This window comes from Euphorbia lathyris, chromosome 8, assembly GCF_963576675.1.
Source record: "Euphorbia lathyris chromosome 8, ddEupLath1.1, whole genome shotgun sequence".
NCBI lineage: Eukaryota > Viridiplantae > Streptophyta > Magnoliopsida > Malpighiales > Euphorbiaceae > Euphorbia > Euphorbia lathyris.
In genome coordinates, this window is record NC_088917.1 from 59,207,655 (window position 1) to 59,227,053 (window position 19,399).

A 19,399-nucleotide genomic window follows, 5' to 3' on the forward strand; every position below is an offset into this window, starting at 1 on the left:
TAATTTTAACTGCCCCTCGGATAGATAATGTCTTTATGCTAGACTTAGAGAAAAAGTTTTCAAAAACTGTGTGCTTAGTATCAAAGGAAGAAAATTCCTGGCTATGGCACGGGAGACTTGGTCATGTAAGCATGGACCTCCTGGCCAAACTAGCAAGAAAGCAATTGGTTGAGGGACTGCCTGAACTTAAATTTCAAAAAGATCAATTATGCCACGCTTGCCAAGCTGGAAAACAAACCAAACAATCTTTTCATAGCAAAAATATCGTCTCAACTAAACGTCCGTTAGAGTTACTACACTTGGATCTCTTCGGTCCAGTCCAGCCGCTGAGTCTGGGTGGAAGAAGATTTTCCTTGGTCATTGTAGATGACTTCTCTCAGTATACGTGGGTCATCGTGCTGACCAGCAAGGATGAAACCTTTGAAACATTTTCAAATTTGGTTAGAAAAATTGAAAATGAAAAAGACCTAAAATTAGCTCACATACGTAGTGATAACGGTGGAGAATTCAAAAACCAAAAGTTTGTTGAATTCTGTGAAGCTAGCGGCATTGACCATAATTTTTCTGCTCCTAGAACACCTCAGTAAAATGGGGTTGTAGAAAGGAAGAACAGAACTCTGGTTGAAATAGCCAGGACAATGCTGGATGAGCATAGGCTTCCAAAGTATTTTTGGGGAGAGGCTGTTAACACAGCATGCTATATTCTTAATAGGGCTCTAGTTAGACCTATACTCAAGAAAACCCCCTATGAACTTTGGAAAGGACGAAAGCCAAATATTGGATACTTTCGTGCCTTTGGCTGTAGATGTTTTATTTTAAATACCAAAGATAGCTTAGCAAAGTTTGATTCAAAAGCTGATGAGGCTATCTTTTTGGGCTACTCAACAAACAGCAAAGCATACAGAGTTTTTAATAAGCGAACTCAAGTTTTAGAAGAGTCAGTACATGTAGAGTTCGACGAAACTGACCCTGCAGGTAGATACCAGCCGCTGACCGAAGATGATCCACACTCAGTAACCGCTGACCAAGAACCGGCTACTGAGTCATTCACGAAAAGGCTGACCAAGAGTAAGAGTGAAGCTAAGATTACTTTTACTGACCCATCTACTTCTGCAGAGATTGTTGAAACAGAGACAGCACAAGACATAAATCTACCTAAAGAGATAAGGATTCCAAGAGGGCACTCAGAAAGTGCTATCCTTGATTCTGCTGGGAATACCCTGATGACGAGGAATCAACTCAGGAAGTACCTCAGTAATGTTGCCTTCGTCTCAGTACAAGAACCGAAGAATTTCGCTGAAGCTGAGTACGATGAATTCTGGATGATCGCAATGCAAGAGGAGCTCGATCAATTTAGAAGAAACAATGTATGGGAGTTAGTGCCTCATCCAAAGAGTCAAAAGACCATCGGAACAAGATGGGTCTTCAGGAACAAGATGGATGAACAAGGAAACGTAGTCAGGAACAAAGCAAGGCTTGTAGCTCAAGGCTACAGTCAGCAAAAAGGTATTGACTACGGTGAGACATTTGCCCCAGTGGCAAGGGTAGAGGCAATTAGAATTCTATGTGCATATGCATCTTACATGAACTTTAAATTATTCCAAATGGATGTCAAAAGTGCATTTCTTAATGGAGTTATAAACAAGGAGGTTTATGTAAATCAACCTCTAGGTTTTGAGGACCCTAAGTTCCCAAACCATGTTTACAAACTCAAAAAGGCTCTGTACGGCCTCAAGCAAGCACCACGTGCTTGGTATGAGAGGCTGACCAGTTTCCTGCTGACTAGAAATTACGTCAGGGGCAAAGCTGATACAACCTTATTCATTAAGAGAAAGGGTAAGGATACCCTGCTGGCCCAAATTTATGTTGATGATATAATATTTGGTGCAACTAACGAATCTTTGTGCAATGAGTTTAGCAAACAAATGCAGACTGAGTTTGAAATGTCCATGATAGGAGAACTCAACTTCTTCCTCGGTCTTCAAATTAAACAAGGAAAGAATGGCATCTTCATCAGTCAAGCCAAATATGCCAAGGAGATATTAAAGAAATATGACTTGGAAAATTGCAAGCCAATATCCACTCCTATGGGCACTGACATTGTCCTCTGCGCTGACGAGAATGGTAAGTCAGTAGACAGCAAATTATATCGAGGTATGATAGGCTCTCTACTTTACTTAACAGCCAGTAGACCGGACATTCAGTTTTCAGTATGCTACTGTGCTAGATATCAATCTAACCCTAAGGAATCTCATTACATTGCTGTAAAAAGAATCCTTAGATATTTGCAAAGCTCAGTGAACGCAGGTCTATGGTATCCAAATACTCATGATTTTACACTCATCGGATACACTGACGCTGACTATGGACGGGATAAGCTAGAACGTAAAAGCACCTCTGGAGGATGTCACTTTTTAGGAAGCTGTCTTGTATCCTGGTTCAGTAAAAAGCAGGCGTCAGTAGCCTTGTCTACCACTGAAGCTGAGTACATTGCTGCTGGTCATTGTGTTGCTCAAGTCCTATGGATTAAGCAACAGCTTGAAGACTATGGTGTTCAAACGAAGACAATTGAAGTCAAGTGTGACAACAAAAGTGCAATTGATCTTTCAAAGAACCCAATTCAACACAGCAGAATGAAGCATGTCAGCATCAGACATCACTTCATTAGAGACCATGTACTCAAGGGTGAGATCAAGCTGACCGTTTTCCCAACAGACGAACAGCTTGCGGATATCTTCATGAAGCCACTGGCCCGTGAGCAGTTCAGCATACTGAGAGAAGCAATTGGTATGTTTAATCCTCTTCAGTAAATTCCTGTGCTAAATGAATTTGAATGCTGAGTGAATTACTATGCTGAATGATTGATTGTTTGCTGAGTAACTCATCGAAACTGACTGAACATCAATACTGGGTAAACTTGCACACTGAGTAAATTAGTTTAAACTTAAACTTTAAAATCATCCGTAAATGCAATACTGACCACTCAGAATATCAAACGCTTGACATTCTACACGCTGAGTGTTCGATCCGTTAGAATGAATGCAAAAGCACGCGTATAGCTCTAGGATGACGTATTCGCCGTATGTGTCATAAATGCCAGGATCTTTGTCGGTACACAATCCCAAGGCAAAACTGACACATGGATTTGATTAAATCCACACCGCTCATTCCATCTATAAATAATGGGTAATTCCCCATTTTTTATTCTTTACGCTTAATCAAATTCTAAGGCAAAGAAACTTTCTCTCTCAAGATCCTTCTAAACCTTCCCCATCCTCGAAAATGACTAAGGTTTCTTACAATACCTCCGGTGTCGGCCACCAAAAGTCCAACTCCGATGAACCCACTGGAAATCCTCCTACGCCGAGCAAGGGAAAAACTGGCCAAACCTCTGGTCAAGGAAAGACTATGAAAGTTCGCACCTACTCCAAAGTTTTTGAGAACGTACGAGAATGGAAAGTTGAGCCCTCCAGATGGGTCTCAGAACACTTCGTACAGAACGAACAACCCTTCTGCGAATGGATTTCACAAAACGGCTGGACTAAGCTGTTTTCGGTTGGGGATGAAACCTATCCTGACCTGGTGAGGGAATTTTACCACAACCTCAAAGTTGCCAATGACAACACTGACTACCTGTGCACTGAGGTGAAAGGCAAAACCATCTTCGTCAACCCTCTCTACATAGGAAATCTTCTCAAGCTAAAAACTGAGGGAGCAAGGCTGAGAAGATCGGGAGATCAGGACAAAACTAACTATGCACACAACTTTTGCAAACCTGATGGTCACTCAGGAGAAGTGTCAGCTTCATCAATGGGTCAGCACCAGAAGATGGCTCACTACTTGCTGACCTACTTCATCTACCCGAAGATCAACTGCACTACATCAGCAACAAATTTCGAGCAGTGCTTTATATGGCACATGCTGACGTACACCCCCATCAACATGCCGGTCTTTCTCATTGCTGGGTTCCTTCGAAGCACTAGCACGATGCGGCTTGGATCACTCATCACCAGAATCCTCATTGACCATAAGGTTGATCTTGAAGGTGAGGAGAAAAATCGAGGATCTGAGATAACAGCTGCCTCGCTGAGGGCATTGAAGTTTGGACAACCCTTGAAGAAAGGCAAAGTTGCTGCTGCTGCTGGCCAAGCTGAGGAAACTGCTGAGCCAAAGAAAGGGCGAAGGACTAAGGCCCCAGCTTCCCGCAAGAGGAAAACTGCTGAGACTCCTTCTAAAAATGTTGAGTCTCCAGCAAAGAGGCAGAAGTCAGCTGGTAAGTCAGCTGAGAAAAGAAGCAGGCAAGGTGAGCCTGGAACTGAGGAAGCTACTGGGCAACCTCAGAAGAAGCAGAAGTCTTCAACACTGGCTCCACTAAATGCCATACCTACTAATTTCATTGTACCGGGTGACTCTCACTTCACCTAGTGTCAAGGTACAGAAGTTGAGCATGATGAACATGAGGTTCAACTAGATGATCACGTCATCTCTCAAGTTGAGGAAGAACTTGACGGTGACAGTACCGAAGAAGAAGATGAAGAAGCCAGCGGTCAGGATGACGCTGAGGACTCTGAGGAAACTGTCACGACCCATCCCACGGATCGTGACCGGCGCTAGGGAACGGGTAAGCTGAAGCTACCGGAACCCGTAGCAAGCCTTAATATAACCTTATCAATAGTCTCAACATAATTTAATATTAAAATATTCCATAATAAACACACACATAATCCTCAAACTGGTACTGCGGTCTAGAATATAAATTTTTAACATAATTTTTAAATAGCCATACATAGTAAGATAGATGTGCTGCCCGAAGAAAGAAATTAGGCTGTAACAGACTTCTAGTCACCTGAAAAATTAAAGGAGTCAAACCTCCCGTAGTGAATTAATTATATGCAATGCATGAGTAATTTAACATTGATGCCACACATAATAATAATAATAATTATATGTATATATATATAATATAAATAGTCACACAATATGCTTTTCACAAAATCATTTAATAAGTAAATAGATAGGTGGTTTAATACGTGTGTTGGACCCTAAACCTCAATACCCCATCTAATAATCCACCAAATATCACCATATCACTTTTATCCAATAACTGGGGGACCGAGAATAACTCAACCGACCACACGCCCAGTTAGCTGGAGGACCGAGAATAACTCAACCGATTCCGTACCCAGCCTCACTTAAATCCAAAATCCACATATCACATAGCCCGAGAATATCTCAACCGAGCTTATCCATATATCACAACATTCGTATCATCAATATCCAATAACCCGATAGTACCTGTGCGCACAAGGTCCTGATGCCGCTCACCAGGAAGCATGTCCATAACACGTATTTATCCACCAATAATCACGTATAAATTATTATAAATAATAATAATACACTTTTATAAGTGAAAATAATACTTTACTAGAAATGTCATGAAATAATTTATTATGAATGCAAATGCTAAATTAAAAATGCATAACATATAATTAACTCACAAATTGCTCCTAGCCGATTGTCCTAATTTTCAGGTACTGCTCCTCCTCCTACTGGTTGAATATCTAAAAGAGATAATATTATTTTTAGAATTTATATAAGTTTAGGGAAATATTCAAATTTATTTTGTCTCGTTTTACGGACTGTCTACCGAAAATTCGGCAGAGTCTCCCCTATAAAACGAACATCCTCCTAGTAACAACTAGGGTCAACCCTGCAATAAAATACACTTCTATATTCAAAAATATCCAAAGTCCAAACCGGTACCCATAGACTGCAATTATCAACTCGGTTGGACATCAATCATCCAACAGTTCCATAACTGTTAGTAATTCCAATACTTACTTCCAAAATTACTCATAATCAAATAACATATAAACATATATATTTATCATTCATTTTCATAATACCTATATCAACCAAATTAACTAACCAATAATCTTAAAAGCATAATTAATTAATTATGCTTAGTCCAATCTCCCTTCAACCTTTATTTTTAAAATTATATATTCTGAAATTTATTTAAATGAGGATCCAACAATTATTTTTAACTCAACTTAATTATTTTCCTTAATTTCACCCGACTATATACTTTCGTAATTTATAGAGACTAAACGGTAAGGAATTTGGTCAAACTCCAAGAATTAATGTTGCTCCAAATAACATTTAGAACATTTTGAAGTAAACCAACTATTTATTCTGTACTTATTTCGTATGTCACCGGAAAATATCACCGGTGTTCGGGATCCACCTATCGGAAAAGTTAAAGTTAATTGTTTTGCGAAATTAATTATACCAATTTGTTCCTTATGATTTCAGGAGTCTAGAATCAATGTCAAAACACCCAAAATCGACCGGAAAATTAAACTTTGGTTAGATTTCTTACTTTTTCCGGTGTAGCTCCGATTACCCCTCAAAACTCCTTGCATGCATCAAAATCTAGCATACCCATAGGTAAATCGACCCCCTGAGTCCATTTTTGGTGTTAGAATTGCAAAATAATGAACATACGACCAAGAAATAGAGAGAATAGGAAATGTGACGAATTTTCTCTCTCTAACCGATTTTTGAAAACTGAAAAGCTCACCTTAAAACTTACATGCACTTGTAGCTGGGGTTGAGAGCTTCGTTTCGGTATAAAGAACGTCAAAAACGGTGAAGAAATGAGGAAGAATGAGGTAGAAGAAGATTGAGAAATGGAAATGTGTTTTGAAGGGAGGAATGGTGAAGATGATCTGCGAATTTGAGCAGATTTATTTTCAAAAGAATTGTAAAATTTATGTACTAGTCTCTATATTGTTAATATCTTTTAAAAATTTCTCAAAAGTAATTATATTTTAACCTTAACTCCTTCTAACTAATTCATTTTAGCAATTAGCTTAATTATATATAAATTGGGGTATTATAATTCTTCCCCCCTTAAGGAAATTCGTCCTCGAATTTAAAATTGAAGGACTAACCTCATGTTTGAAATAGATAAGGATAATTGTTCTGCATCTCTAACTCGGATTCCCAAGTGCACTCTTCCATAGAATGGTTACTCCATAACACCTTCACCATTGGGATAACTTTTGATCTAAGTTGGCGAACTTGACGATCCACTATTGCCACTGGTTGCTCCTCATAAGATAAATCTTCACTAACTTCTATCGCTTGAGGATGAAGAACATGAGAAGGATCTGGAACATATTTCCTTAGCATTGATATATGGAACACAGGATGAACCTGTGATAAGTTAGGAGGCAATGCTAATTGATATGCAACTTCACCTATTCTCTTCAAAATCTCAAATGGTCCGATGTATCTAGGTGTCAACTTTCCTTTCTTTCCAAATCTCATGATTCCTTTCATTGGTGACACTTTGATAAAAACATAGTCCCCTTCCATGAATACCACGTCCTTCCTCCTTGGATCCACATAGCTTTTTTGCCTACTAAAGGCAGTTTGCAATCTTTGACGAATGATAGGAACCTTTTCAGAAGTTATTTGTATTAGCTCGGGACCAGTGAGCTTCCTTTCACCAACTTCTTCCCAACATAAAGGAGATCTACACTTTCTACCATATAATGCTTCATAAGGAGCCATTTGAATGCTTGAGTGGTAACTATTATTATATGCAAATTCAATGAGAGGCAAATATGTATCCCAATGACCACCAAAGTCCAACACACACATTCTCAACATGTCTTCCAGCGTTTGGATTGTTCTTTCAGATTGACCATCTGTTTGTGGATGAAAAGCTGTGCTAAAATTTAATTTAGTGCCCAAAGCACGCTGGAGTTTTTCCCAAAATTTTAAAGTAAACACCGAGCCTCTGTCTAACACAATAGACACTGGTACTCCATGTAGGCAAACAATTTTATCCACGTACAACTGTGCCAATTTCGCCACTGAATATGTTGTCTTTACTGGAAGAAAATGCGCTGACTTGGTTAATCTATCAACTATGACCCAAATAGAATTATATCCGGTTATAGCACGGGGCAATCCAACTACAAAATCCATGGTTACGCGCTCCCATTTCCATTCTGGAATAGGCAATTGTTGTAATAATCCTGAAGGCTTCTGATGTTCGAGTTTCACTTGATGACAAGTTAAACATCGAGATACAAACTCTGCTACATCACGTTTCATACCATTCCACCAATACAGCTTCTTAAGGTCTTGATACATCTTTGTAGAGCCTGGATGCATATTATAAGCTGCAAAGTGTGCTTCTTCCATTATCTCCTTTCTCAAATTATCTACATTCGGAACACACAATCGTTCTCCATGCCGTAGACATCCACCATCATCAATTCTAAAATCTCGAGCCTCACCATCATTCAATTCGTCTAAAATCTTACACAACTGAGGATCTCTTGATTGAGCTGCCTTGATTCTATCAAGTAATACAGATCTAACCTTAAAGTGAGCTAAGAATATGCCATGATGATTCAACTCTAGTTGCACTCCAGAATCATACAGATCGTGCATTTCTGTAATCAAAAGCCTTCTTTCTAAGCTAATATGAGCTAAACTTCCTGAAGATTTCCTGCTTAGAGCATCTGCCACGACATTAGCTTTACCAGGATGATATAAAAGGGCACAATCATAATCTTTCAAAAGTTCCATCCAACGTCTCTGCCTTAAATTCAAATCCCTTTGTTGGAATATGTATTTAAGACTCTTGTGATCAGTGTAAATTTCACAAGCTTCTCCATACAGATAGTGTCTCCAGATCTTTAGTGCAAATACTACTGATGCCATCTCTAAGTCGTGAGTTGGATAATTTTGTTCATGTTTCTTTAATTGCCTCGAAGCATAAGCTATAACCCTGCCATTTTGCATCAAAACACAGCCTAAGCCAACTCTAGAAGCATCACAATATACAGTGAATCCTCCTGATCCAGATGGTAAAGTGAGTACCGGTGCTGAAGTCAAACATTCCTTTAGCTTTTGAAAACTATTCTCACATGCTTCTGACCATACAAAAGGAATATTTTTCTGAGTTAGCCGAGTTAAAGGTGCAGCTATCTTGGAAAAATCTTGAACAAATCTCCTATAATAGCCAGCTAAACCCAGAAAACTACGAATTTCTGTCACTGTAGTAGGTCTCTTCCAATTGGTGATTGCTTCTACCTTTTTAGGATCTACTTGAATTCCATCTTTGGACACTACATGTCCTAAGAAAGCCACACTTTCCATCCAAAACTCACATTTAGAAAACTTAGCACAAAGTTGATGTTCTCTCAAAGCATGCAATACCATTCTCAAATGGTTGGCGTGTTCCTCCTCGCTTCGTGAATATATCAAGATATCATCAATGAACACAATCACAAAGCGGTCTAAGAATGGCTTGAACACCCTATTCATTAGATCCATAAAGGCCGCTGGTGCATTAGTTAAGCCAAACGACATTACCAAAAATTCATAATGGCCATATCGTGTTCTAAATGCTGTCTTGGGTATATCTTCGCTCCTGATTCTCAATTGATGATACCCAGACCGCAAATCAATTTTAGAGAAGTGACACGCACCTTGTAATTGATCAAATAATTCATCAATTCGAGGAAGAGGGTATTTGTTACGGATTGTCACCTTATTCAACTGTCTATAATCAATGCAAAGCCGAAGTGATCCATCTTTCTTCTTAACGAACAACACTGGAGCACCCCAAGGAGACACGCTAGGTCGAATGAAGCCTTTATCAATTAAATCTTGCAATTGTTCCTTCAACTCTTTCAATTCTGCTGGCGCCATTCTGTAAGGTGGCATGGATATTGGGGTAGTACCAGGAACTAAGTCAATACAAAACTCAATTTCTCTTTCAGGAGGTAACCCTGGTAATTCCTCGGGAAAGACATCTGTGAATTCATTAACAACGGGAACATTCTCTACTTTACCCTCATCTACCGTTGTATCCTTGACTAAGGCCAAATATCCTTGGCACCCTTTATGCAACAACTTTCTAGCTGTTATGGCTGATATCAAAATTGAAGAGGAAGTACCCTTATTGCCTTTGAATTCGAATTCAATATCTCCCGGTATGTTAAATCTCACCACCTTCGCACGACAATCTAAAGTGGTAAAATATTGAGATAACCAATCCATTCCCAAAATGACATCAAAATCAATCACGTCTAATAGAATCAATCTGCTATCAAATTTCTTCCTTCTATCGTAACAGGACAAGAAGAAAATACAAGATCTGTTTCCACTGAGTTGCTCAGTGGAGTAGCAACAGATAAGGAGAACTCTAACCTCTCTGGAGTTCTATTCATTCGTGTTGCAAAGCAAGGAGAAACAAAAGAATGTGTAGCACCAGGATCCAACAAGACTATAGCATCAATATGACAGATAGGAATAGTACCTGAGATAACATCATTTGAAGTATGAGCCTCTTGTGGAGTGAGATTGAATGCTCTAGCTTGCCCCTGCCCAGATTGAGGATTCCTTCCACCTGTCCTGCCTCTACCAGCAAAACGACTCGACTGACCCTGATGTATCCCAGGCGCATTCTGAAACTGAGATGGAGTAGAAAGATTTCCAGCTTACACAGGAACATTGGGTCTAACAACATTAGATGAGGATCCCTGAGAAAAAGTAGGCTGAAATCCAGACTGTGGACACTGTCTAGCCATATGCCCATACTGACCACATCTAAAACAACTACCAGGTGCAGTATAACAAGGACCCTGATGATTTCTGCCACATACATTGCAAGAACTATAGCCTGATCCAGAACTGCTGTGGCTTGAACCTGAACTCTGTCCACTGCCACTCTGGTTGAAACCTCTGCCATGTCTTTGACCATGTCTCCCTTTCTTGTGAAATCTCGACCTCTGTCTAAAAGGCTGTGTGCTCCCTATCTGAAAACTACCCATATTGCCACCAGTAACTAAAGAAGATTGACCACCATCTTTAGGCTTAGGACTCTGAATAGAGTGACGAGTTGCCCTTGATTGATTAAAATCAAGTTCCATATGACGGGCTGCATCCACTAACTGCTGGAAAGTGCATCCTGAAGTCACTGACATGATATGCATAGAGGTATAAGGTTCTCCTAACCCAGAAATATATGTAGAACATTGTATCCTTTCATTGGCCATAACTTCTGGAACATATCTCCCCAATCTTAGAAATTGTCGTGTAAATTCTGCAACTGACATATTGTTATCCTTTCTAAAAGTTGCAAATTTCCTCCTTTGCTCTTCAGTGTAACTGAAAGGGTTAAAAGCTTGCTTGAACAATTCCTTAAATTCAGCCCAAGTCATACTTTGCATTTGAGGAAAAATATTGTCCTTAAACCATACCCCTGCATCACCCTTCAATGAGTATTCTGCCATCTGAATTGTTTCATAATCATTGCCTTTCAGAAATCTGGCATTTTTCTCCACTTCATCTAAATAGTCCATTGCATCTCCTGATACACCATCATACATGGTAGGCATTATTCTAGCAAACCTTTCCACAGCACCTAAACCACTAGAACCACTACTGCCTTGTCCCTGCCTTATCAGTATTTGCTGCATCATCTCAACACCCGATAAAAATTGATTGAAGTTAAAATCTATCGGGAATTGTGGAGGAACTTGTCTCGATGCTTGTCCTTCTTGTCCAGCCACTTGATTGACTTGGGGTTCCACTTGTGCAACCCCTTGATTTATTTGACTTCTAGGTCTGCCCCGCCTCCTATGAGGAAGTGGTGGTGGTGGTGGCAGATCACCACTTTCTTGATGAACAGACATTTCATCATCGGGATCTTCTGTTACAGGTTGAATGATTGGTTCTGTTTGATTTATTCGAGATCTAGATTGCCTCATTCTGAGAATAAATAATGAAGCATTAGAAAATAACAGACTCTTATGGTACGCTGAACTCTAATTATAAGAAAACTGACAAAGACGAATTCGAAACCTATTTCCGCAGTATCCAGATTTTCTATTATCCTAGGTCATACAATCTCTAACTAGGCTCTGATACCAACTTTGTCACGACCCATCCCACGGATCGTGACCGGCGCTAGGGAACGGGTAAGCTGAAGCTACCGGAACCCGTAGCAAGCCTTAATATAACCTTATCAATAGTCTCAACATAATTTAATATTAAAACATTCCATAATAAACACACACATAATCCTCAAACTGGTACTGCGGTCTAGAATATAAATTTTTAACATAATTTTTAAATAGCCATACATAGTAAGATAGATGTGCTGCCCGAAGAAAGAAATTAGGCTGTAACAGACTTCTAGTCACCTGAAAAATTAAAGGAGTCAAACCTCCCGTAGTGAATTAATTATATGCAATGCATGAGTAATTTAACATTGATGCCACACATAATAATAATAATAATCATATGTATATATATATAATATAAATAGTCACACAATATGCTTTTCACAAAATCATTTAATAAGTAAATAGATAGGTGGTTTAATACGTGTGTTGGACCCTAAACCTCAATACCCCATCTAATAATCCACCAAATAGATAGGTGGTTTAATACGTGTGTTGGACCCTAAACCTCAATACCCCATCTAATAATCCACCAAATATCACAAAATCATTTAATAAGTAAATAGATAGGTGGTTTAATACGTGTGTTGGACCCTAAACCTCAATACCCCATCTAATAATCCACCAAATATCACCATATCACTTTTATCCAATAACTGGGGGACCGAGAATAACTCAACCGACCACACGCCCAGTTAGCTGGAGGACCGAGAATAACTCAACCGATTCCGTACCCAGCCTCACTTAAATCCAAAATCCACATATCACATAGCCCGAGAATATCTCAACCGAGCTTATCCATATATCACAACATTCGTATCATCAATATCCAATAACCCGATAGTACATGTGCGCACAAGGTCCTGATGCCGCTCACCAGGAAGCATGTCCATAACACGTATTTATCCACCAATAATCACGTATAAATTATTATAAATAATAATAATACACTTTTATAAGTGAAAATAATACTTTACTAGAAATGTCATGAAATAATTTATTATGAATGCAAATGCTAAATTAAAAATGCATAACATATAATTAACTCACAAATTGCTCCTAGCCGACTGTCCTAATTTTCAGGTACTGCTGCTCCTCCTACTGGTTGAATATCTAAAAGAGATAATATTATTTTTAGAATTTATATAAGTTTAGGGAAATATTAAAATTTATTTTGTCTCGTTTTACGGACTGTCTACCGAAAATTCGGTAGAGTCTCCCCTATAAAACGAACATCCTCCTAGTAACAACTAGGGTCAACCCTGCAATAAAATACACTTCTATATTCAAAAATATCCAAAGTCCAAACCGGTACCCATAGACTGCAATTATCAACCCGGTTGGACATCAATCATCCAACAGTTCCATAACTGTTAGTAATTCCAATACTTACTTCCAAAATTACTCATAATCAAATAACATATAAACATATATATTTATCATTCATTTTCATAATACCTGTATCAACCAAATTAACTAACCAATAATCTTAAGAGCATAATTAATTAATTATGCTTAGTCCAATCTCCCTTCAACCTTTATTTTTAAAATTATATATTCTGAAATTTATTTAAATGTGATAACTTGTAAAAAAAATCCTTGATCAGAGCACTTCCCTGTGAGGCGCCGTTGGTATCGGCCGGGGACACTCCGATGCCAAAGTCAGTAAGGAAGAACAAGAGAGCAAACTGAATTGACAAAGGGTAAGTAAAAGTGTACCTTGATAGCCTAGGGATGTAGGCTATATATAGCTAGGAAGTCGTAACCTTCAGCAACTAGAAGGTCCCCATTAATGCTCCATTAATGGCGGTTACTCGTTACCTTTAAGCTGGCGGTTACTGGTTACCTTTAACCTGGCGGTTAGCTAATTGATAGCTCATTAATGGTCTTTATGGCCGAGTCGGCGGTTAGCCGTTACTGTGATGAATCAGGTGAAAGAGGAGATTCGCCTCATAGGTTCGCCAGCGGATCTCACTGAGCTGAACCATGGAGATCCGCCATCCGGTTCTTCTTGCGGCGTTCTCAAGGTGAATATCCCTTTTGGTCCTTGGGATAATATTCTGTCAGTAGGATGAATATCCTTTTTCGTATTCTTTGATCCGTCAAGGCGTATGTACGCTCTCCTTGAGAGCTATGGCGGGTCTCCGCTACTCGCTCTCATCGGGCGTATCTCGTTATGACGTATCTCGCCATGGTCCACGTGGCGTGGCATAATGCTAGAGACTCCTTCCTTTTCCTCATTATTTGCATATTCTCCCCTACATTAATTATCATTAATTCCACATTAATCATGTATAAATATCTCTTTTAGAAGGAATAATGGTTTGCCATTATTTCTATTAATTTTCCCTTATTCCTTATTCAAGAATAATTTGGGTTGTTATCAGAAGCCCCCCCTAAAGGTATAAAAAGCTCTTTAGGGCTGTCTAAATGGTGTTTTATTTTTCTATCTTGGAGGAAAGTGGACCCGCCCTAAATGGGGGATCATATATGGAAATGATGCGCTTTTAGGGGATTCCTTATGTGGGATCTTATGAACAAGATCCGCCCTATGTGGGATCATATATGGATATGATACGCTTTTAGGGGATTTTGCTTCTTCGTGGATAGGTGGCCAACCGTATCCATTGTTAGCCTCTAGGGGCTTCTTGAGAGTTATATTTCCTTTAGAAAGGAATAACCTGCCCTTTATGGGACCATTTGTTCCTACCCCATAGGATTATGATTCGCCTTTAGGGACTTATTTTCTTCAGTTCTGCCATATTGAGGAGAATGACCCGCCCTTAGGGATCAGTAAGAATGATCAGTCATTTAGGGACTTTTGTGCATTTTGTGGAGGCGAGACTTTGTTATTTCTATGATGAAGATGAGGATTCATTACTTTGATGAAAACGAGACTTCATTGTTTGGATAAAGACGAGGCTTCATTGATTGGATGAAGACGAGGCTTCATTGTTTGGAGATGAAGACGAGGCTTCATTGTTTGGAGATGAAGACGAGGCTTCATTGTTTGGAGATGAAGACGAGGCTTCATTGTTTGGAGATGAAGACGAGGCTTCATTGTTTGGAGATGAAGACGAGGCTTCATTGTTTGGAGATGAAGACGAGGCTTCATTACTTGGAGATGAAGACGAGGCTTCATTACTTGGAGATGAAGACGAGGCTTCATTATTTGGAGATGAAGACGAGGCTTCATTACTTGGAGATGAAGACGAGGCTTCATTAGTTGGATGAACCCTTTGCTTTCCAGAACTATTTTTACTAATGCATTATATCTTTTAGCAAGTAATTTTCTAGAATCTGGTTTAGGATTTCTCCGATTGTTTAGGGTAGGTGGCCAGCCGTACCCCAATGTGTGAACCTTTGTGAAGGTTTAGAAGCTATTATATTCCTTCTAGAGGAAGTAAAGCTGCATAGGGGATCAACTTGCTACCTATCTTTGAGGTGAAGCGATCCGCCCGTAGGACTTGTGAACCCTTCTTTGGGAAGGGAGTGAGAGAGTGTAAATCTTTGCATCCAAGGAATGTTTTAACTCTTTCTCGAATGGTGATCATCTAAAGATGGATCCGCCCATGAGAATGTTCTCCTATCTTTGAGGAGAAAGTTGAGGGTGTAATGATCTCATGTTTGAGATGATTTTAACCCGCTTTTGATGGTGGTCAATCCTTTTCCTGTCTTTGAGGAGAGAGTTGAGCTCATTTGAAAGCTCCTGAGGGTCTGTGCTTCTTATCTTTGTGGAAAGGGGATCCGCCCGTGATGGGATCAATTGTCCTATCTTTGAGGTAATTGATCCACCTGTGGAACTTTTCATTCGCCAGCCACTGGGCGTATATCAGCACTAAAAGCTAGGCAAATGAATATAAGAAGTATGGCGAGAAAGAATAAATTATAAAATATAGGATACTATAACAGTTTAATGCACATATAAGAATATGTAAAAATACTGATTTTTAGGCCCATGGTTCCGTCTTTTCTGAGCAACTAGAACCGCATCCTCAATGATGTTTAACTTATGAGTAATCACATCTGGGCTTACTCCTGTGGGGATCTCATTCTCCTATGTAAATACGCTTTCAGACTCAATGAGAACTTTTTTTAACATCCTCTTTGATCTCAAGTTTTAATCCTTTGGCGATCCGCACCCGCTTTCCATCAGCAATAAGGAGCGTTTTTATGTCACTCCAATGATGTCAACAATGGTTGTTTCTATTTGGATCGGATCAACCTTTAGTTTGGCGAATGCACCTTTGGTGATGACATTGCGAGAACTGCCCGTGTCTTTACTTGCTTTATTTTATCTCCCATCCTTGAATCGCCATTGTTACTACCAATGCATCTGCATGTGGAGAGATTACCGGACCTGTTTCTGCAAAAGGAGCAATGGAGGGATGTTTTATCCAGAGCGGATATTTTTGCTTTTTCCACGGGTGGCTGATACACTGGTCCATCTGCTATGACATTAATGACACTTTTGAATTTATTTTTGGGATCTGTCTTCTGCTTGTCATCTTGTTATTTGTTATTCTGGACAAAGCTATCTAGTTTGCCAGCTCCCAGCAAGCTTCAGTGTGCTGGCCAACCAATGTGGTGGCCAACCTGTAGTACGCTTTGGCGTTTTTTCCAACGGTTACATGCTCCCCTCCTTTGGGTTCGGGATATGTAATGTCCCGCTTATATTGAATCTTTTCTTTTATATTGTGGCAAGTTGGAAGCTTTAAACATTCTGTCCGCTTCGTACCCCAGGATCCGTGCTGTGAATGGCGAATTCATGTTAACTTGATGGCGTACCTTTCTGCATTGTTCTCTTGTCTATATAGAGCGGCATGCACTCGCCTTTCAATCTCATCATTCGTGTGTTCAATGTTGAATCATGATGGTGAAGCCGGTTCTTGATCTTGATCTCGATCATGTTGAGGTTATGCTTGGAGATATGGTTTAACGCGGATGGATGTTGTCACAACCGTGGGAGCCATTTTATCTAACTTCTGATATCTTGTCTCCGCATCCTTCAACATTTTGCTAACATAATAGATGGAGAACTGCTGACCTTCTTCTTCTTAAATAACCACGGTGCACATATCTTTATCCATGACAGATTGATACAAATGCAGGTCTCCCCTTCAGATTGGTCTGCTCATCAAGGGTGGTTCTGCTAGGAATTGTTTTATACCTTGATATGCTTGTTGACAATCTTTCTAGTATGATGATCCGCCCGTTCAACCTCTGGATCTTTCTCACCCATTGTGGGGTTTTCATTTAGGCGCTCTTTTCACCTTTTTCCTCGCATGGCTTTTATTTAGGCGCTCTTTTCACCTTTTTCCTCGCAAGGTTTTTTATTTTATCTGGATTTGCTCTAACTCCTTTTTGGCCAATGACATAGTCAAGGAATTTTTCTGAAGTGACTCTGCATATACACTTCTTTGGATTGAGCTTTATTTTTCATATCAGTGTTTGCACTGGTTGTGGTATTAGCAACTCCCTTGTACCTGTGGGTTAGCACTGAAAGAACTCCAAAAGTGGGGCATGTTATGTCCATTATTAAAAGATTGTGGTAAGTCATAAAAGCTATATTCACTTACCTTGGGGATCAATGGCTTGATCCATGGAACATACTTCATAGCAAAAGAATGTTTGCATTTGCCTTGTTGGCAAATATCATGTATGATGCAATTCTCTTTATGGAATTTTTAATTCATCTTGGAATCAACTTAATAATTCTTTCGCGTTGGTCCCTGACTCTAGAATGAACTTAGTCAAAGGATAAAACCGAGTAAATATTATATGTCAAACAAATTCATAATAGAATTTTAATCGTGCTTGTTTTAATAATAATATCACGTATAACGGTCATAACCATAAAGATTGCTACTGCACATGAATATCATAATGAATTCTTAATAAATAACCATAATGAGAATGGTTTAAGAATAATGTCCTTTTGTATTTCAATGCACATTAATATCCAAGATAGCATATTTATTTTAAACGTCATAAAAGTTATGACATTCTATATTGGGTAAGATATCTTACATAGTTGCTATTTACTTGCAATTAATATCGTGCATCCATACATTAATGGCATTCAGAGATAATTAAAGCCTCATTTGAATGAGGTGTAATTAAAGAAAGGTAAGTGATGATTTAATAATATAGTTATATATAAAATTACTCTTATATCATTTCATTTGTACGAATAAAATAACAGAGAAAGGGTAATTTTGGAAGAAAATTACATGTACCATGATTCTCCTCCAATTTAGAGTGTAAGGAAAATTACTCAAAATCCACTCTCACCTACCTTCACATACAATCCTCCAATCTTTAAGGAATTCTCATGTATATCCTAAGAATTTTGCATAAATTAATGTTCTGATCCGAAACCGACACTTGCACTATTTTGTAGTTAGCTCAGGACATGAAAGTTTTGTTTATCTAATTTGGTAATTCATCAGCCCATAATGGCCTTAATAGTTAAGGACAATTACAGGATAATTACAAATAGACTCAATATTTTCAAATCTCTTGTGTTGGTAATAGAAATTCTAACAATGTCAAATAAACAGTTTTTATATGAATAGACACATCCTTGTAAAAAAAAGGAATGAAATAACTGTTTGACAAAACAATATTCAAAAATATGAATTTCTGATATTAAAAGTACTATATAGGAGAAAAGCCATATATAGATGGTGAATTGTACAAAAAACCAAATATAATTTTTTTGTAATTTCTTCTAATAGTTATATGCATGTTCATCCAAAAGACCGACCAGATCTAAATAATTTGTAATTACATGAGCCCTTTTATGATATTTTAATATCAAATAACAAAATCACATTGAATGGATGATTTTTTTTGTAAATCCCAAGATTACGGGTCTTATACATGCGTTTGTACTAATTCAATGATAATATCATATTACACTTGTCATGCATAAAAATATGAGGGCATAGTAAGCATGCAAGATTTAATGAAAGATTTGTGTCTATGACTTCATCTTTCACAGTTTATTAGATTTATCATAATAACATGTAATGATATTCATAGCACTTTATAAGAGTGAGAGATCTCAATTTTCTTTAATTAAAAATGGAATAAGAAAGGGGAGGAAACTTATCTTTTTCATCATAAAGTTCCAGATTTAATGTAGAAAACTCTTTCCCACCAATATATGGAGAACTGTATCTTTGGATTGATTTGTTGTACTGATTGAGCCAAAGTTTGAGATTGTGATTTCTATTCCGTTGACTCCATTGTTTTGTTCTTTGTGAAACTTTATACAATCAAGATTTTGTGATCTTCTGTTTGTTAGAGATCCACCTTCACCGCACCAATTGATAACTTGTAAAAAAATCCTTGATCAGAGCACTTCCCTGTGAGGCGCCGTTGGGATCGGCCGGGGA